Source organism: Halyomorpha halys, unplaced genomic scaffold (assembly GCF_000696795.3).
Source record: "Halyomorpha halys isolate HHAL.00 unplaced genomic scaffold, Hhal_1.1 Scaffold103.1, whole genome shotgun sequence".
In the NCBI taxonomy this organism is placed as follows: domain Eukaryota; kingdom Metazoa; phylum Arthropoda; class Insecta; order Hemiptera; family Pentatomidae; genus Halyomorpha; species Halyomorpha halys.
In genome coordinates this window covers 1,181,542-1,198,403 of record NW_027115007.1, presented here as the reverse complement: position 1 = coordinate 1,198,403, position 16,862 = coordinate 1,181,542, and positions in this window count along the sequence as shown.

Here is a 16,862-nt window from a genome sequence, read left to right as displayed (position 1 = left end):
CATTTAACGGAAGAAGAAGTCATTGTGGGATTGATATTGTTTATAGAGAATGGTTGGCTTGATGACGAGCTACTTCCAGCAGTGATGAAGGATTGGTGGAAAATTAGAGAGCAACTAATTGTAATTGTGCGTAGTGGAATAGTTTTAAAAAATCAACTAGAGTATATTTCGGAAAAAATGAGAAGTGAAATTTTAGAAAAAAAAAAAATATAAAGGGCATCAAGGGTTGGAAGCCTGTCTGAAGTATGCGAGTTAAAGATTTTTTTTTTGGATTTATATGAAGGAAATTGATACTGTACAAAATTGTATAAGGAGACGCAGTAATTTAAAGCTCCGGAAGGACCATGGATGAAAGTAGCAACAGATATTCAGAGTATCATGAACCTAAATTTTTGGTTGTAGGTAAACATTTTTCATCCTTCTTTGAATTTTCAAAGATTACGTGATGTGTCATCTCAGAGCACGATATCAACGGTATAACATATTTCTCCAAAATATGGTTTACCTTAAGTGGCCTATTATAAACCTGATATAAGGCTGAGAATGCTTTTTTTTTTATGCGGAGTCTGGCATGCGGCAGGAGTGGGCTAGCACGCTGGGGTTTGAGCATGTCACTGCTTCTAAAAATCAACATTTTTTTTTATTCTTGTTATAAATTACAATAATAACATACGGGGGGTTCCGTTTATTTATTGTTAGAAATAATTTTTACTGTGGTCTGCAGTTAAGTAAGTAAAGAAATTGTTTAAGTTAAAAGAAAAAGAAGAAAATGTGGAAGCAGCATTACTGATATAGAAAAACACCTCTAACAGATCCAGCTCAATTATTAGTGATGCGGTTGAGAAAGAAGCGCCGGAATCTTCCGGAGTCCTGTTAAATGTAAATATTGTAATTTTAATTTAATGTGTTTAAGATATCATTTTATTTAAAATTTATATTTTTTTATTTCTTATTTTTTCTTTTTTTTTCATATAATTTATATATTTATAAACATGGTGTGAATGAGCTCTATGATCCTTATTACCATTGTCTATAAATTTAAGACAGAATATAATATTACAAAATAAAAAAAGAGATAATTGTACAATTTTAATAAGAAAAAGTTTTTTACTGTAATTTAGTGCAATCGATGGATTTATTCGATTTTATCGACGACTTAGGGCATATATTAGTAATAAAAAAAAATCACTCCGCCTAATACAATGTAAAAATAAATTAAACCTGCATTTTACTTATGTGCCTGTACGTGAATATTTTTTGTTAGTATAGTTAAGGAACATAATATAGCCCTCAGTAGCTTACGCAAGAAACCACAAGTTCAAGATCCGAATCAGTCACGTTGTTATTGTTTTAAAAAACAAACAAATATGTTTGTAGGTCAATTCGTGAACTGACTACGTACATATTACATATGACAGATACTGTGCTACTTAAAAAAAAGGAATGAAAATGGAATGTAAGGTCCATGAATAAAAAGTAATGAAAAAAATATCTTTGTACATTTTCGTTTAAAATTTGAGTTTTTAAAGCTCTTTTAATAGTATTTAATTTATTGTATGTTTTTAAATGTAAGAAATATTTTTAATCCCACAATTGTATTAAAGAATAAAAGAAAGACCATTCAATTTTAGCATAATTAATGACTCTCTGAATGAAAAAAAAAATAATTTTTATAAAATACGTAATAGAAAGTATTTATTCAGTAAAAATACACTGTCCAGTTATATGTTATTTTTATAAATTTCCTGAAGAAGCCTCGAATCCTTAACTTTAAACTAAATTTTCTCTTAACAGAATATTGGTGTTCTTGTCCGAGTTGGACCCGCTTCAGACCGCAAGTATTTGATTGAAGAAGTGATTACTTGAGAAGTGCCGTAAGAAAATTACGCTCTTCCGCGTTTAATTCATGCTTTATCTACAAAAACTATTGCGATACTGATTTATTTATATGATTGTAATAGTCCATTACTGTCTGGAGTAAGCATATCGCATAAAGGATTTATTAATTATTATTTTCTAGTTTCTGAACAAAAAGTGTCGAACTCTATAATTTAAATAACTTTCCTATCCAGAGATATTATAAAGTCCTTTTTTTATAATAATAATAATAATAATAACAATAATATTGGCTTAATGAACCTTGTGATTCCGACAAACTCCAAACGTTGTTATCTTATTACCTTCTTCCACCGAACTGCAACAATCCTCCTGCAACAAATATAATCAATCCTCTCATATATTCGGTCGACCCGATCACTTACTCGTCGGTTTTGTTTTTAGTGATTCATTCTTTATTCATACAGACATTTTTTTTTTCGTACCTTCCTGTTAATTTATTTTATGAGCGAGTACAAATATATGAAAATATTTCATATAATATAATAGAAATATTTCATCCCGACTACCTAGTACGCCTATTTTAATTGCTGCAATTTCTTCGCTTCTATAATATTTATTGAGTACAGGTCGTGATCAGCATTGTGAAGCCATCTAAATTTTCCGTTTGACTAACTATTATGGATTCTCTGAAATTCATAGCAATGTTATATTTTTAACGCAATTATTAGACGCTGATAATGTATAATGTAAACGCTAGAAATTCAGAGAATTATAATTCTTTATGGTTATTTTGTATAATCAAAGGTCATTGAAATATTTTTAAATTAACTAAGTCCTAATGTAGCATTTTGCCACTGTTGGTAATGGTCCGATGGGAATGCAAGAGAATAAAATAAAAAAAAGCACTTTGAGGAGATCCATGAGCGGACAGACTATTAAGGGCAGGTCATCTTAAGAGCAGGCTTAGACCCAATTAAACGGACATTTCTTCGGTTGCGATAGAGGCAGGCCTCCCGTCGGCTTGATCCACAGGAGGCAGGAGATGGAAGATCTGGTGTAATTTTAATTAGGTCGTGATAGAAAATGGGAAAAAAAGAAGATGGAGATGGAAGGATTACAAGAAAACGGCGGATGTTGAAGAGTTTAGAATAGCTACTCTAATTGGTTGCAGGATCAGTAGCCCTGTACTCCGACTGAGCCTGGCAAATTACCTGTACCGAGCTTTCTAATTACTGTTGTTAATGCTCCTAAATCCACCAGTAACTGGCAAATTGCTTAACAAATATGCCATTATAAATTTAATATCAAGCAAGACAGCCGGGAAAAATAATAAGCCAATCTTTTAGTACTTATTGAAGACATTCGCAAACTAAATCTTCAATTCTCGATCTGGTCTATCATTCATCGCTTGAAAATAATGTTGGTATCTGTTCTAATTCCCGACTACAGCGAAGCCGATGTGGCTTACAGGTGTCACATAACTTGCTCATTTTATGGGAATTTTTTTAACAAATTTATTTTTAACAATTTGTCCTACGTCCCGCAGCGTTTTTAAAAATTCCCGATTTCCGGAAAGAATGCACGATATGTTAGGGAACGATGGGAGTGCAGGAAGCGAATTACAGTTTTCGGTTTATGATTTTTCTCTAAGTTAACTAAACATAAATTTAAATTGTAAGAAGATATAGTACAATAGCCGGGAAGAAAAAAAAGGGAGTTATCTCACCCCAATTTTGGATTACTTCAAGAAAAGCTATTGATTTCTAGTCAAACTATAATTACTAGTCAAAATTGACGAGTCTGCCAAGTAAAGGTAGGGAGATTAAAAAATGGCGGCTGTTTCAAAACCTTAAAAAACCATTGATTTTTCATTCGGAGGTCTATATCTTAAAAACTACCAACAGCACTAGAAAATCTAAGAGAGAATTATTTAAAGAAGAGTAAATTTGCTGAAATATTAATCCTAAAAGAGCTATTTACGTCCAATAGTTCTCCAGATGTAGCTTTTTAAAAAGCAAAATTTCTTAAAAATCTACTGAAAGATTAGTAGTTAGTTAATTTATTTTGAGAAATCTATATCTCAGGAACTACGTACAGATGTCTATTAGCACTCAAATTAAAGCTCGTTTAATTGACTATAAAGAAGTTTATGACCTTCACCTTCGTAGGAATAGTAGTTTTCATGATATTTGCTAAAATAAATTGATTTATAGTTGTTCGGACAATAAATTTGATTTATGAAAAATTTTATTTCAGAAACCATTGTACGTACTGATGTCTGCCAGCGCTCAAATTACAGCTAGTTAAATGTACTACAAAATAGTTAATTATGCTTATCTTTGTAGGAGTAGTAGTTTTTATGATATTTGACAAAATAAACTCACAAATTTTAATTTCTAGTTGTACGTATAAAATGTTGGATTTTTGAAAAAATATATCTCTAGATCCACAAGACGCACACATGTCTGCCAACACTAAAAATAAAGGAAATTTAACTTACTATAAAGTAGTTTGTGACACTTATCTTCGTAGAGGTAGTAGTTTTTATGATATTCACATATGAATATAAATTTGGGAAATGAAAATATGTCCGAACAACTATAAATCAATTTATTTTAGCAAATGTCATGTAAACTATTACTCCTACGAAGATAAACATCATAAACTTTTATATATTATAGCTCATTAAACTAGCTTTAATTTGAGTGTTAATAGACATCTGTACGTCAAATGGTTTTTGAGATATAGATTTTTCAAAATAAACTTACTAACTACAGATCTTTCAGTACGTACCATACAACAGTTTTATGAAATGTTGCTTTTTAAAAAGCTATATCTCGAAAACTATTTAACGTAAATAACTCTATTGGGACTCATATTTTAGTAAATTTACTCTTTTTTAAATGACGTTCTCTTAGGTTTTCTAGTGTTGGTCCTACTTTTCAAGATATAGAGCTCCGAATGAAAATTAGTTTTTTTTTATCGCTTTGAAACAGCCGCCATTTTTTATTCCCCCTACTTATACTTGGCAGACTCATCAATTTTGACTATTAATTATACATAGTTTTCATTAAAGTAATCAAAAATTGGGGTAAGATAACTGCCTTTTTTCTCCTCTTGGGCTCTTGTACTAATAGTAGGCGACGGTATGAAGTAGATTGTAGGAAGATAGCTCGGATAGCGGTCAATAAAGACATAAAAATAGTAAAATAAAACTATTTTTTGGTAACCAAAGTTTCGCCCCACTTTGTAAGGCTTTGTCAGGGCTGCTAGATTGAATCCGAGATGAGTCAATCCCTGTTGTAATATGACATCCCTGCAAGTTAATGTTGAAAATTTAATGAATGTTATAATGTTGGGAAAGTATCTGAGAGATTGAATATGACAGTCAAGGGCTTCGGTATATTATGTTCTATCTTCTTTCCTATGTAGTTACATGATTCTGCTCAAGACTGTAACTTCTAAAGCTGTAACTTGCACACTGCATTTTCATTGCTCCCGATATAAACGAGCTATTATTACTTTAAAAAATCTATTATAACCAGTATTTTCCAAAAATATTAAAGAATTGAAAATAAGAATATATAATAATGACCTATAATAATCTTCTATTATAGAAGACCTATAATAATCTAATATTAAATTCTTGAATAAATACTTCTCATAGTTGCTACTTCTGCTTCTCATGGTAACTGAGACCGTGGCCAAAATAATGGAGCCCATTTCCCATTGTTGCGGTGTCATTATACGGTGTGGGGGTAGATATTTTTCTATTAAAACAAGAGACAAGAGCAATTGTTTGAAGTTGATTTGGGCAGCCTTAGGCTTCTAATTTGCCGAGGAATGTTTATTAGGAGCGGGTACCATTGTGTGTCGGGCTTTTGTTGATACTGGACACTGACCCCTGCTCTTCTGATCTCTCCCATTCTATCCCGGGCTATTTTTTTACATGAATTTAATTACGGACTTATAAATTACCTCTTATAGATTGGGCGAGCTATTGTGATGTGGTCGCTGAAAGGCTGTGATGGTGTTTGGATAATATCAAATTTGCCATGGAAATACATTGTATAGGTGCCCTTCTTGATTATTATGTGGACGCTGTCCATCGTGCATTTAATATGTTGTGAATAATGCATTTGTAATTTTATTTTATTTATTTTTTTTTTTTAGGTGGGTGGATGAGGTTTTGGAAGTGAGCCAAAATTGAACTCCCAATCAATTTTGGCTTAAGAATTTCCATAGTGGTAACTAAGGATGCAATATTAGTGAAATATATTAAAATTTTAATTGTAATGTAACTATCCCTTGTTCTGCAAAGTAACAAGACTACCGGATATTGTAAATACACAATTTTCCATTGTAGAAAGTAGCCATTTAAGTCAGTTTGCACTGGGCGAAGAACCCATAGAAGGCCTCATTGAATGGCTATCGCCGGTACACTAGTGCAGGGATTACCCAGCCTGTAAAATGTTATGTTAAGACTAGCCGTTGACTGGAATAGGGGACATCTAGACCAAACTGCAAATTAATTCAATACCGGATCCCATTTACTAGGCACAGCCTTACAATTGTCGGCTTAGCTCCTCTGTGCCAGTTCTTTGCATGAATTAGAATCAATATAGGGATTATCTTGTGAAAAAGCTAATCGTATCGCAACTCTTGTTTATTTATCTTTCCCCACCTTCGGTTCCAATCCTCTCCTGTCTTTTAACTTATTGAGCCACGCCGTTTACGAGTAATGCTCATTCAACTGTGAGAATCGGTTTCTTCATTGCAGTGCAACAATTTGAATGTTACGTCAAGCTGTACAACCCGTGGGAAGTATTTTACTGTCTATCGTTAACATAAATTTTAATTGTTAATGTCCTTATCAAGAATCTGAAAGGATTGGGGGTAAGGGGTAGTGGACAATGCTCTAAGAATAAATTACTAATTTTTCAACTTACCGAACTCTAATCAAATATAAAATCATATCAAATAAGAAGAAGATGGTAAGGGTCGCGGTCAAAAATAACAGAAAAAGTTTACCAGTATTTATAATCCGACGTTTCCCCACTTTGTAAAGCTTCATCTGATGAACAGCCCCAGTAAGGCCCTTCAAAGTGGGGCGAAACTTCGGATACTAAATAGTTGTAAACTATTTGTTCTTTTTGACCGCAACTCTATATCATAGGAAATCGTATCGTTTTTTAAAATTAAGTTCAATACCTTGTGTATTAATATGTAGTTGTATATAATTCAAATGTTCAATCAACGTTAGAAATCTGTTTCATTATATTACATCTGTTACAATATCATGGTTCTGTTAGGTAAATGATAGATTAAGTTGGAAGCTTTCATTATTAAATAGAAAAAAATCTTTTCGCTTTTGCTCTTCTAGATGTTACTTTGTAGAGAAGGCTGTCTGGTTGTTGGGGGTTGTTCTGTCTACGTTCAGTCTCAGCTCTTGCTTTTGATCTGCATCTTCCCATGTGATTCGAATTCTTTTGAATGTCTTCTCAAATTCCAGACCACGAGAGTTGGTCCCTGTAATCAATTAAAATAAAATGTACATTTCACTGCATTTGATTTCATAGTTGCATATATGATTTTTTTTTTAAATTTTATAATTGATGTATTTTATAATGAGGTGTAGATAGTTGACCGTAGATTAATGATTGGAGAAGTTTGTCGGGGGGTGTGGTCAGCAAAGAACAAAATAGATAAACAAAACCATATTTATTTATTTTATGCCGACGTTTCGACCTGAGTTTCAGGTCTTCATCAGGGGTTGTGGCGTAGAAGGTGGACTGACCGCACCCCCCGACAAACTTCTCCAATGATGTATTTTATAGATTGTGTTGTGGATTGGGGTTACTTTTTAACAGCTCTACCAGCTTTGGGAAAGTCAGTGTGGGAAGTCTATTTGAGAATATAATCCTAATCTACGGTACTATCTTTGGAATATATGAGATTCAGAATCAAATCAAAAAGCATTTTATATCTGATGTGCACTATCAAAGCAAAGCGGATCTATATTTTTTTTTATTAATCATGTTGGTTTTTACTAATTTCCTAATCAATATTTAATTTATTATAATATATTCATTTATTTTAAAAGATTTGTTTTTCTTTTAGTAAAAAATAGTATGATTGTGTGCATGTATGATACTTTTATTGATTCCACCTCAAATGTGGTAGATTTTGATACCAGGCGATGAAATAGAATTTTTTTAAAAATTCTAAAAAAAAAAATAAATTGTAGTATTTATAAAATATTTTGTTTTCGCAGTAGCTATGAAACACCTTTTTTGATTTGTTCATTATTCTAGGACCTCCTTTCAGTGATAATGAATTACAATTAATTTCTGGTTTGTGAGATGTGACAACTCAAACTAATTGTCCCATTAGCTTGATAACTCCGGATACATCTTAATACTATTTTAAAAAAACAAAAACAACAATGCATCATTCAAGAAGTTTGAAGATGTAATTTTTAGTTAACGATGTTTGTTATGAATTTATATAGATTTGATAAAGGTGTGTAGATTCATGAGTTTTTTTCTAAAATTTAAATTGTATAAATAAACTCCCTAACCACCCAAACTCACTCGTTTCCAACCTTGCTTCCTCTTCCATTCCTGGCAATCCTCCGAGGCGCCTGAAAAGAAGATGGCCTCGTGACCTTATATTGTAAACTGTTTTTAGAGTTCTACTACTGGGTAGTTTCTCTACATCCTGTATCATATCATTATGTCATTATGATCAAATTTACTGGTTGTATTTTTTTATACAGTTGTAAATATCAATAAATAAATAAAATAAAAAAAAAATGTATAAAAATCGTATCGCATATCTATTTTTCAGACTTTCGAGGTATCGTGGCTTAAGCTACTTACAAATAATGTTAATTCAGAGCTATAAAAATTGAAATCATTCTTTTCGGTAGCTAGGTTTGTACATACTTTTTAGAAAATCATTATAAAGTATACTATAAGCATTCTACTAAACGCTGGGAAACGCTCCTTTATAAACATGTTCAGCTGCGCTTGAATGTATATTGTCGATTCGTGTAATGATAAGTTTCGAAGGTGTTTTTCTACCTCTTTGTACTCACTCCTCAAACGTACAGATTACGATAAGTATCCCCGATCTTTGGATAGAATCTTCCGCTCGTTTGTTCTAACAGTACGCTTTTGAGAGGTGAGAGGGCCAATCTGGTTGGTGGGACAAAGAGGCAAAGATGTCCTAAGCGATGATGGAGGAGCTAGCTTGGCATTCACGGCTACAATCAACAAAATAGCGGTAAAGGAGTTGGCCCCGCGAGCCTATGGTTATGGCGTCCCGTCACCATTCAGCGCGAATTAAAAATCCCGTAGCCTCTGGAATCCTAGAGCCCGTTAGCTGTTTCTAAAAATACGGCAGCCACAGACGCTGTGTAGTTTATGTCGCCTCCAAGAGCTCGAGAGGTTGAGAGTTCATGTCTTACCTAATTCAGTCCCCTTGAAATTTGTTATGGCATTTAGGGAGTCAAAACATTATGCTGATGGTCCGGTCTTGTTTGAATATTTAAACTTCTTTCTTTCTTTTTTTTGACGCGGTCCTCGTTTTGCGTATGATAATGAAACGATGTTACTGTCGAGTGGTTTCAGATTATTTTCGAAATGTTTTCCCTGTAATTTAATGGGACAAACACAAATAGTCGACTGTTTATAAAGGCTCGGCGTTTAACCTTTACAGGGCACAAGTTGTGTAATTTATCTTTGATAGGTGACATTTTATAATGAGAAAAAAAAGGCTTTCTATTTATTGCGTTACAGAATTACTAAACCTGACATCGGGCACTGATATTTTACAAAAAAATAGGTATTTATCTCGCTCTAAAGATTGCAATTAACTATTACTGAACATTACTTTTGCAATACAATTTTGTCACATTAATGATTTATCTTTCATTGCTCTACCATTGTATAATTTTACTTTCTTAGAGTGCTACCAATGGGTAGTTTGTCCACATGCCTGTATCATACTATTATCATCTTACTTCAAATTTACTTGTTGTATTTTATATGCAGTTGTAAATGTCAATAAATAAATTTAAAAAAATAATTTCAGTTAGTTAAACATTTATATGGAAATAATATTGTAATTAGCGGTGGAAATAGATTTTTGTAATAAATTTTGTCCAATACACCTATCTACCACACTTAGAGGTTATTCGAAACAAGTAACATGAGTAGTATATTTACATTCATACCATGTATACGTAAAAAAAAGTATCATTAATTATTACTTAAATAAAACTAAAACAAGATAGTAAAATTAAAATTAAGTTCACACATTCTTATATGTACACTATTACACTCACCTTGATGTGTTCTGAAGTACGTGTTAAATCCCTTCAACAGTCTGCGGTTTAATAATTATGAGAGATAGTTGACCGTGAATGACGTACTAGGAGATCATGGTTGGGGGTGCGATCAAAATGAAACACAAATAAGTTGGTGTAACTTATTTAATTGTGCCAACGTTTCTGCTAGAGTTTCTAGCCTTCATCAGGTCTAAGAACAGAACAAGATAACAACCAATGAGTATAGAAAATAAAAAATAAAATATAAACAGAATGACATAAAGTGAATAATTTTACAGAATGGAATTAATAAAATGAAGTGATGAGAGACATGGAAAATAAAATGTGTACATAGGTAATTGAACAAGTAGTTAAAATAACATAATTAAGGAAATAAAATAAAAATGAAGTTACATAATGCAAAGAAGTATGATTATATTAGTTATTAATAATTTAAAAATTGAAATATGGAAAGAGAAAGAAAATGTAAAAATATGTAACCATAATAATTGATAAAGAGGCATAGGCAATAGTCTGGGGTTTACTAATTTGTCATATTTTCATTTAAATTGTTAATTATATTTAGCACTATGAATTATTGTTCGCAGTATGTAATTATGATTCTGAAAAAATTATGAACAATAAAACCACGAGACGATTTAAAAAACTAAAAGAAACATTCCTACTTCTTCGAACTTGTGTTTTATTATGAGAAATATTTTTTTTACCATATTTCAGTTCTTCCTTCGCCTTTCGGAAAGTAAAATAAAATCATTTATCCTATAAGTCTAAGTTTAAAAAATCAAATTTTATATTTAGTCATAAGTAATTTCAAAACGGCTTTTTCTTATAAATTGTTCGGCTGAGGAGCTCACAATTTCTTTATTTATCAGCTTTGGGGGATCCATTATAATAATATATAAAATATATTCGTTATCCTATAAAGGACTGGGGTAAATTATTAATACAGCCTACACTATAGCGACTGTTAATAAAAAACTTTGCTAAAAGAATCCATTAGGGAAACGCGTGTTTATTCGTGTTTGAAATTCATGAAGTGTCCGTATAATTTATTTATGTATTCTCTCAAAACAGGTTGACTTGAAAGAATCGGTTTTTAAGCAAAAAAAAATACTAACTAAGTATCCACCTACACAGCGTAAATTTCACACAATCGTAGTCGGAGTCCCGCGGTGCATATGACCGCTTCTAATGGTTCCTATTTACATCTGAATCCCCTCCGTATATAAACAGACCTTTCCTAGATGACTATTACACCAATATAGGGTCTATTATTATTAAATTCCACACCAGAGGCGTTGTTATTTAATATCTCCTTGTTAATTTATAAACAATAAATACGACGAGAAATTCCGAATCATAAATGCCCCAGGCCTGGGATATTGTTTATTTTACTGTCTCTGTAAGGCTCTGTACTAATGTTACCTTATAACCCTTTGATGCAAATAGGGCTATTATTGTTCCTTGGATATAACTGACTGTCACCTCCATTCTCTCTTTTATTTAAACATTTGCTTGTCAAGTAACTATCAGATTGTCAACTGAAATAACCGGTGTAGAAATTTACCGTTTAATTAAAGATTATTTTCCGAAAGATAAGATCGGAAAATATCAAAGAGGAAGTCTCAAGAATCAATATGATGAACATTTCAAATAAAAAAAATTGTGAGAGCCATTTTTCTATAACTATTCGGTTTACCTGTATCTACTGTGTTTTACGCTGGGTACACTTTGAGAAAGCTTATAGCTTTCAAATTGGTCTTGATATATTCTTCATATCGAATTTATTATTTCATTTATCGCTATAAGCTTATATTTTTAATTTCTTTCGTTTAGCTACCTTGTTTTTAAACACTATTTCGAACTTAGAAAAAAAATAGCAATTTCAAGTAAAATTTCAGTATGATGAACTCTTTTAATATAAAGAGCTGTTTGCCATTAAAACCCATTTTAGTCTCTTCAGTACTTGATACAAAGACAAAGACAGAAAGGAATTTTTGCTTTCACTTACCTATACATACAATATATAGTAAGGTGTAGTGTTGAGGTATTGAGTAATTCCTAGACCAATACTCAACACTGATTTATGGTGCCGAATAAAGAGACCAGTATCTGTAAAAAAAATTGGATAATTATAAAAATCATTAAAAAATCTTTTAAAATTTCAAAATAAATTGTAATAACTATAAGTATTTAGCGATCAGTGAACAACTAAGTAAAACGTATTTCATTAATACCTACGTTTCAGTGTGAATTTCAGGCCTTCATTAGTTCTAACTTTTTTCATAAGAGTAATTTTTGATTTTGTAAATATATTTACGTTCTGAATTTTTATATGTATAGCATTTTCTCTCATTTCAACTTTCATAATTTTAATATTACTATGTTCTCATACAGGTTTTATCTTCTTATAATACACTATACATTTTCTTCAAATACTACTAATGTGTTTTTAAAAGTACTTATGTACTTGGGTATATCCCGAGGGGGAATTTAATAAAAATTAATATTTTTCAAGCAAATAATTGTAATGACTAATAAAGCACTGCTATAATTTTCTTAAAATTTTGGTTTCATGCTGAAATGTCACAATCTAAATGACTATGGCTTCCCCCTTATCTTGATCCTGGGCACACCCTTGCATTTATCAAATATAAATGCAATGATTGTGAGAGGAAAAAAAATTATGACGGAATACATAGACTGCATTTTCCTAATCAACTTAAAAATTAATAAAATTATTAGATATTTGTATTTCGGGAAAGGCAAAGGTTGATGTTGTAGTAAATATTTTCGAGTTGTATCACTAACCTCTATTCACCAGCGTCAATGCGTTTGTCTAGCAGTCGCGGATATTGCTTTCAACATTCCGAAGTGTAAGTAGAATCCTTGGCCTATTGGCCCACAATATTCCACAACTGTCCGCAGGCGATCCGTTACTGCCAAAGTTCGACATACCTTTGCAAGGATCAGGAACTCTGTGCAGGTAATCTTCTTCTGGTAATTTATATTGCTATTTATAGTGTAGCCTTTATCATGCAGCACTAGCTCTAGCAATTTGATCTAAACTTCTCAGAAGCTAGTTAAACATTCAGCAGACCGAGGTTGCCACACCCTCCTCTGTCAGATAGACATCTGTAATTGAACGATAGATCCCTCGGAGCGACTGCCCTTTGTTGAAAAGGTGTGCCCTTTCTGTTCTGACCTCAGAGGACCTTCTGTCTGGTTGTAGAGCAGAATCCAGCCGTGACCTCTCGTTTCTAAATAGGATGCCATACTCCGCCTGCCCGAAAGGGCCGAGGTTTAGATTACGATGGACTGCCAATGACAGCTCGCTGCCGGGAGTCTTCCCTTAATGAAGCTCACGATGTTCAGTTGAAGAATAGTTCCGGGTCAGTGGTGATAGATTTAAACCCAATTTTCGTCCATTATTTTGAGACCGTCACGAGTCTCGTGGATCCCGATCTTCGAACTGCTCTGGAAACTAAAATTTATGTGTGATTTAATTTATCTATATAACTGCCCATTTTTGAGTTGGATTTTTATATTTAGTTCTAAGTTTGATTTTTTGTATAATACATTTAAAGTTTCAACTACATGGTGTTAGTAGATATCTTGCTATTGCGAAGTTTTTTTTTTTAATTTTTATTTATTTTGTCCGTTCATGTGTTTGCCTATTACTATTAAAAAGAAAATAATATTGAATTTTAACTTTAATTCGATGGCTTACTTTGGAGTGGTGCCGCGTACATTTCCATTAACTTTCCGAAAAATACAATTAAAGTTTCTACAATTTAAGGAAAATTACCAAGTTTTTTGGAATTCTGTTCTTGCAAGCATTCGTTTCACTTCTAAAGATACAAACAAAAAAAAATGTTTAGTTCAATAACCAAATTTAACCCTACTAGTTTATAGTACTAAATTTGTTATTAAAGCTTTAAATGTTTCTATATTTCTATTTTAATTTGAAATGCGTTGTTGTAGTTGATTGTCACGGAGACTTGTTCCAAATGCTTGCTTGTTATGAAACTTTTACCTACTCACATTTCTTGTCACATCTTGTAACTAATGTCAAGCCAAGATTATCATTGCGTACTGGAAGATCGGGATATCAATACATCGATTCAAATATAAGCCACTATAATATTTTTTTTAATAAACTCCCTTTTATAGAATTATTTAAAAAACTATATCAACTAAGTTTCATAGCTCAGAAAGGAATAGGTTTATAAAAACAATACATTGAGAAAAATAAGAGTGCTGGTTTGTATTTTATAATGACCTAAAGTATTAGAACAAAGTTTAAAAAAAAAAAAAAGCAGAGTCGTAGGGTTTCTATGATGAATGTTATCTCCATATCCAAAGAAAATAAATCAAGTAAAAAATTGGACATTTTGATTTCTATCTCTATGGATATGGCCTGTCCCCCCCTTCCCATTTGATGAGATTTGGTACACCTAATAGAAATACTTCCAATAAAAATCCATTTTAAACTCTAGTACACCTTTGCTGCGACTCTTCTTCAAGAGTTTTCAGAATTAGGATAAGCTGCAGAGTTTTCTATAGTCTGGCTTTATTCCAGGCTAAGAATAGCCAGAGGCACCACGCTTCAGAGAATGAGGCAATGTCATTGGCAGTGTCAATCGCGAAGCGCTCCTCTCTGTGCCGGAGTTCATAGGTGGAAGGCACATCAAGTTCTTTAGTGAGCTGAAGACCGTTGCCCTGAGCAATCGCCCCACCACCAAGATCTGGGAGTTGTTAAGGCACTGTCCCCGAGGTTGACACCCTTGCCGAAGAAAGGGCTCAGCCGTCAGAAGCCATCTTCTCCACCACCATCAGTGGAGCAGTTCTTTATCATCTATATTGGCTAAACTGCTACTTATGTGATACCGCCTTCAGCCGACTTGGTATATTTTCCTTAAAATGTCAATTTAGTAACAAAATGACATTCATAATTGTGATGCATATGTATTGTTTGTATATGTTTTTCGTAATGATAAGAAGAAAGACAAGAAATGAACAAGAAAAGTATCATTGGAAACTATACAGACGTTTGTATTTACATATTTATTTGTTTTTAAAGTTAATTTTGTGTTTATAATTTATCTATAGTCTTGGTGGGTAAAGGGGGAGAGGGGGTGGATTCTTGGATAATGTAAGTATTAAACGAAATCTGTGTACAAGAGAAGAAAAAATTCTTTGATCACTAGCAAGTTTAGAACAGTTATGCTTTTCTAATTTAATTTTATTTTTTTGAATGGAAAAACATAAGGTCTGCCTAATATATATATATATATATATATATATATGTTTGAACAGATTATGGAAAAGAATATATATGAATCAGCTTTACAATTAAAAATTGTATTGAAAATCCAAAACCCTCACTGCCTATATAACAGGAAATAACCAAAGGTAGATCTCGGAGATCAATTTTATGGCCTATTCGTGAAGAGGACAGTTTGACCGATAGGATTGCGAGCAGGTCATGGCAACGTGGTTGGCCGTCCGCCAACAGTTGATTGCATTGGATAATTTAGACGGGGCTTGGTGTTTGTATCCTGCCCCTCACTATAATAGCTATCTTTAGCCATTCAAGCCCGAGAAGCAGTTACTGAGAACTGATTTATTGAGCAAAACCCACTTCCTACTGTTCATGGAGGTTATCTTCTGATTCTGAGTCATCTGGAGGAGATAATGGTTAAGCTATGCCCGATGGTAACAGCACTTGGAAGGAATAGAATTATGCGAGTGAAGCGATTCAAGCACAATGGACGTAGTTGGGGGCTAGCCGCTGCTTTCATCCTAGCAGAAGTCCCTGCGTAAGAAAATAACTTGTCTATTTTCTTTTCATACCCTTCTAAGAATTGATATGAATCGGCTGGAAATTTATTTAATCATAGCCTTACGATTAAATAGTAGTAAAGTAATTAAATTATAAAATACCATCATCAGTTAAATCAATATTAAACGTGATACCTAGTATGTAAAAAAAAACTTTATACTACGTAAAAAACATCACTCTGGAAACATATCGAACGAAATTATGAAGCCATAAAAAATGTATAGGAATCATATAAAAATGATGGTTGAAAAGACAAGTCTCTTGAATGATGCGTTGCCTTTGTTTTATTGTATAAAATCCAATTGTTACTGTTTTAACTTCTGAGGCATCAGAGCTCAACAATTATCGCTTTGTCAGGCCGTCGGTGACAATAGAGGTGTTTAGATATTTCTGAATATCTAAACGTTTGTCACTCAGTGAAATGGAATTCATATCACCCTTTGACGGCAGTTAAATTTTAAAAATGGTGAAGTAGATTTTAAGATTATTTTTTGAAAAATTTGAACTGTGGTACAAAAGAAATTATGAAAACTTAGTATCTTCGACGGAGAGAAATTTATTCTGTTCATAATGATGAAAAGATAGTTGACCGTGGTTAATATATACATGATGGGAAGATGGTTGGGGGTGCGGTCAGAAGGTTTTTTTTTTATTAATTACTTTTATTCATTGATAGATATTACAATCTGCCCCACAGTTGAGGGCAATAGGTAATAGTGATGAATGACATACTAAAATAAATAAATGAATGAAAAAAAAATCTCTTAAAAAATATATAAACAGAAGAATAAACAAAATGAACATGGAACTTATTAATATTAAAAA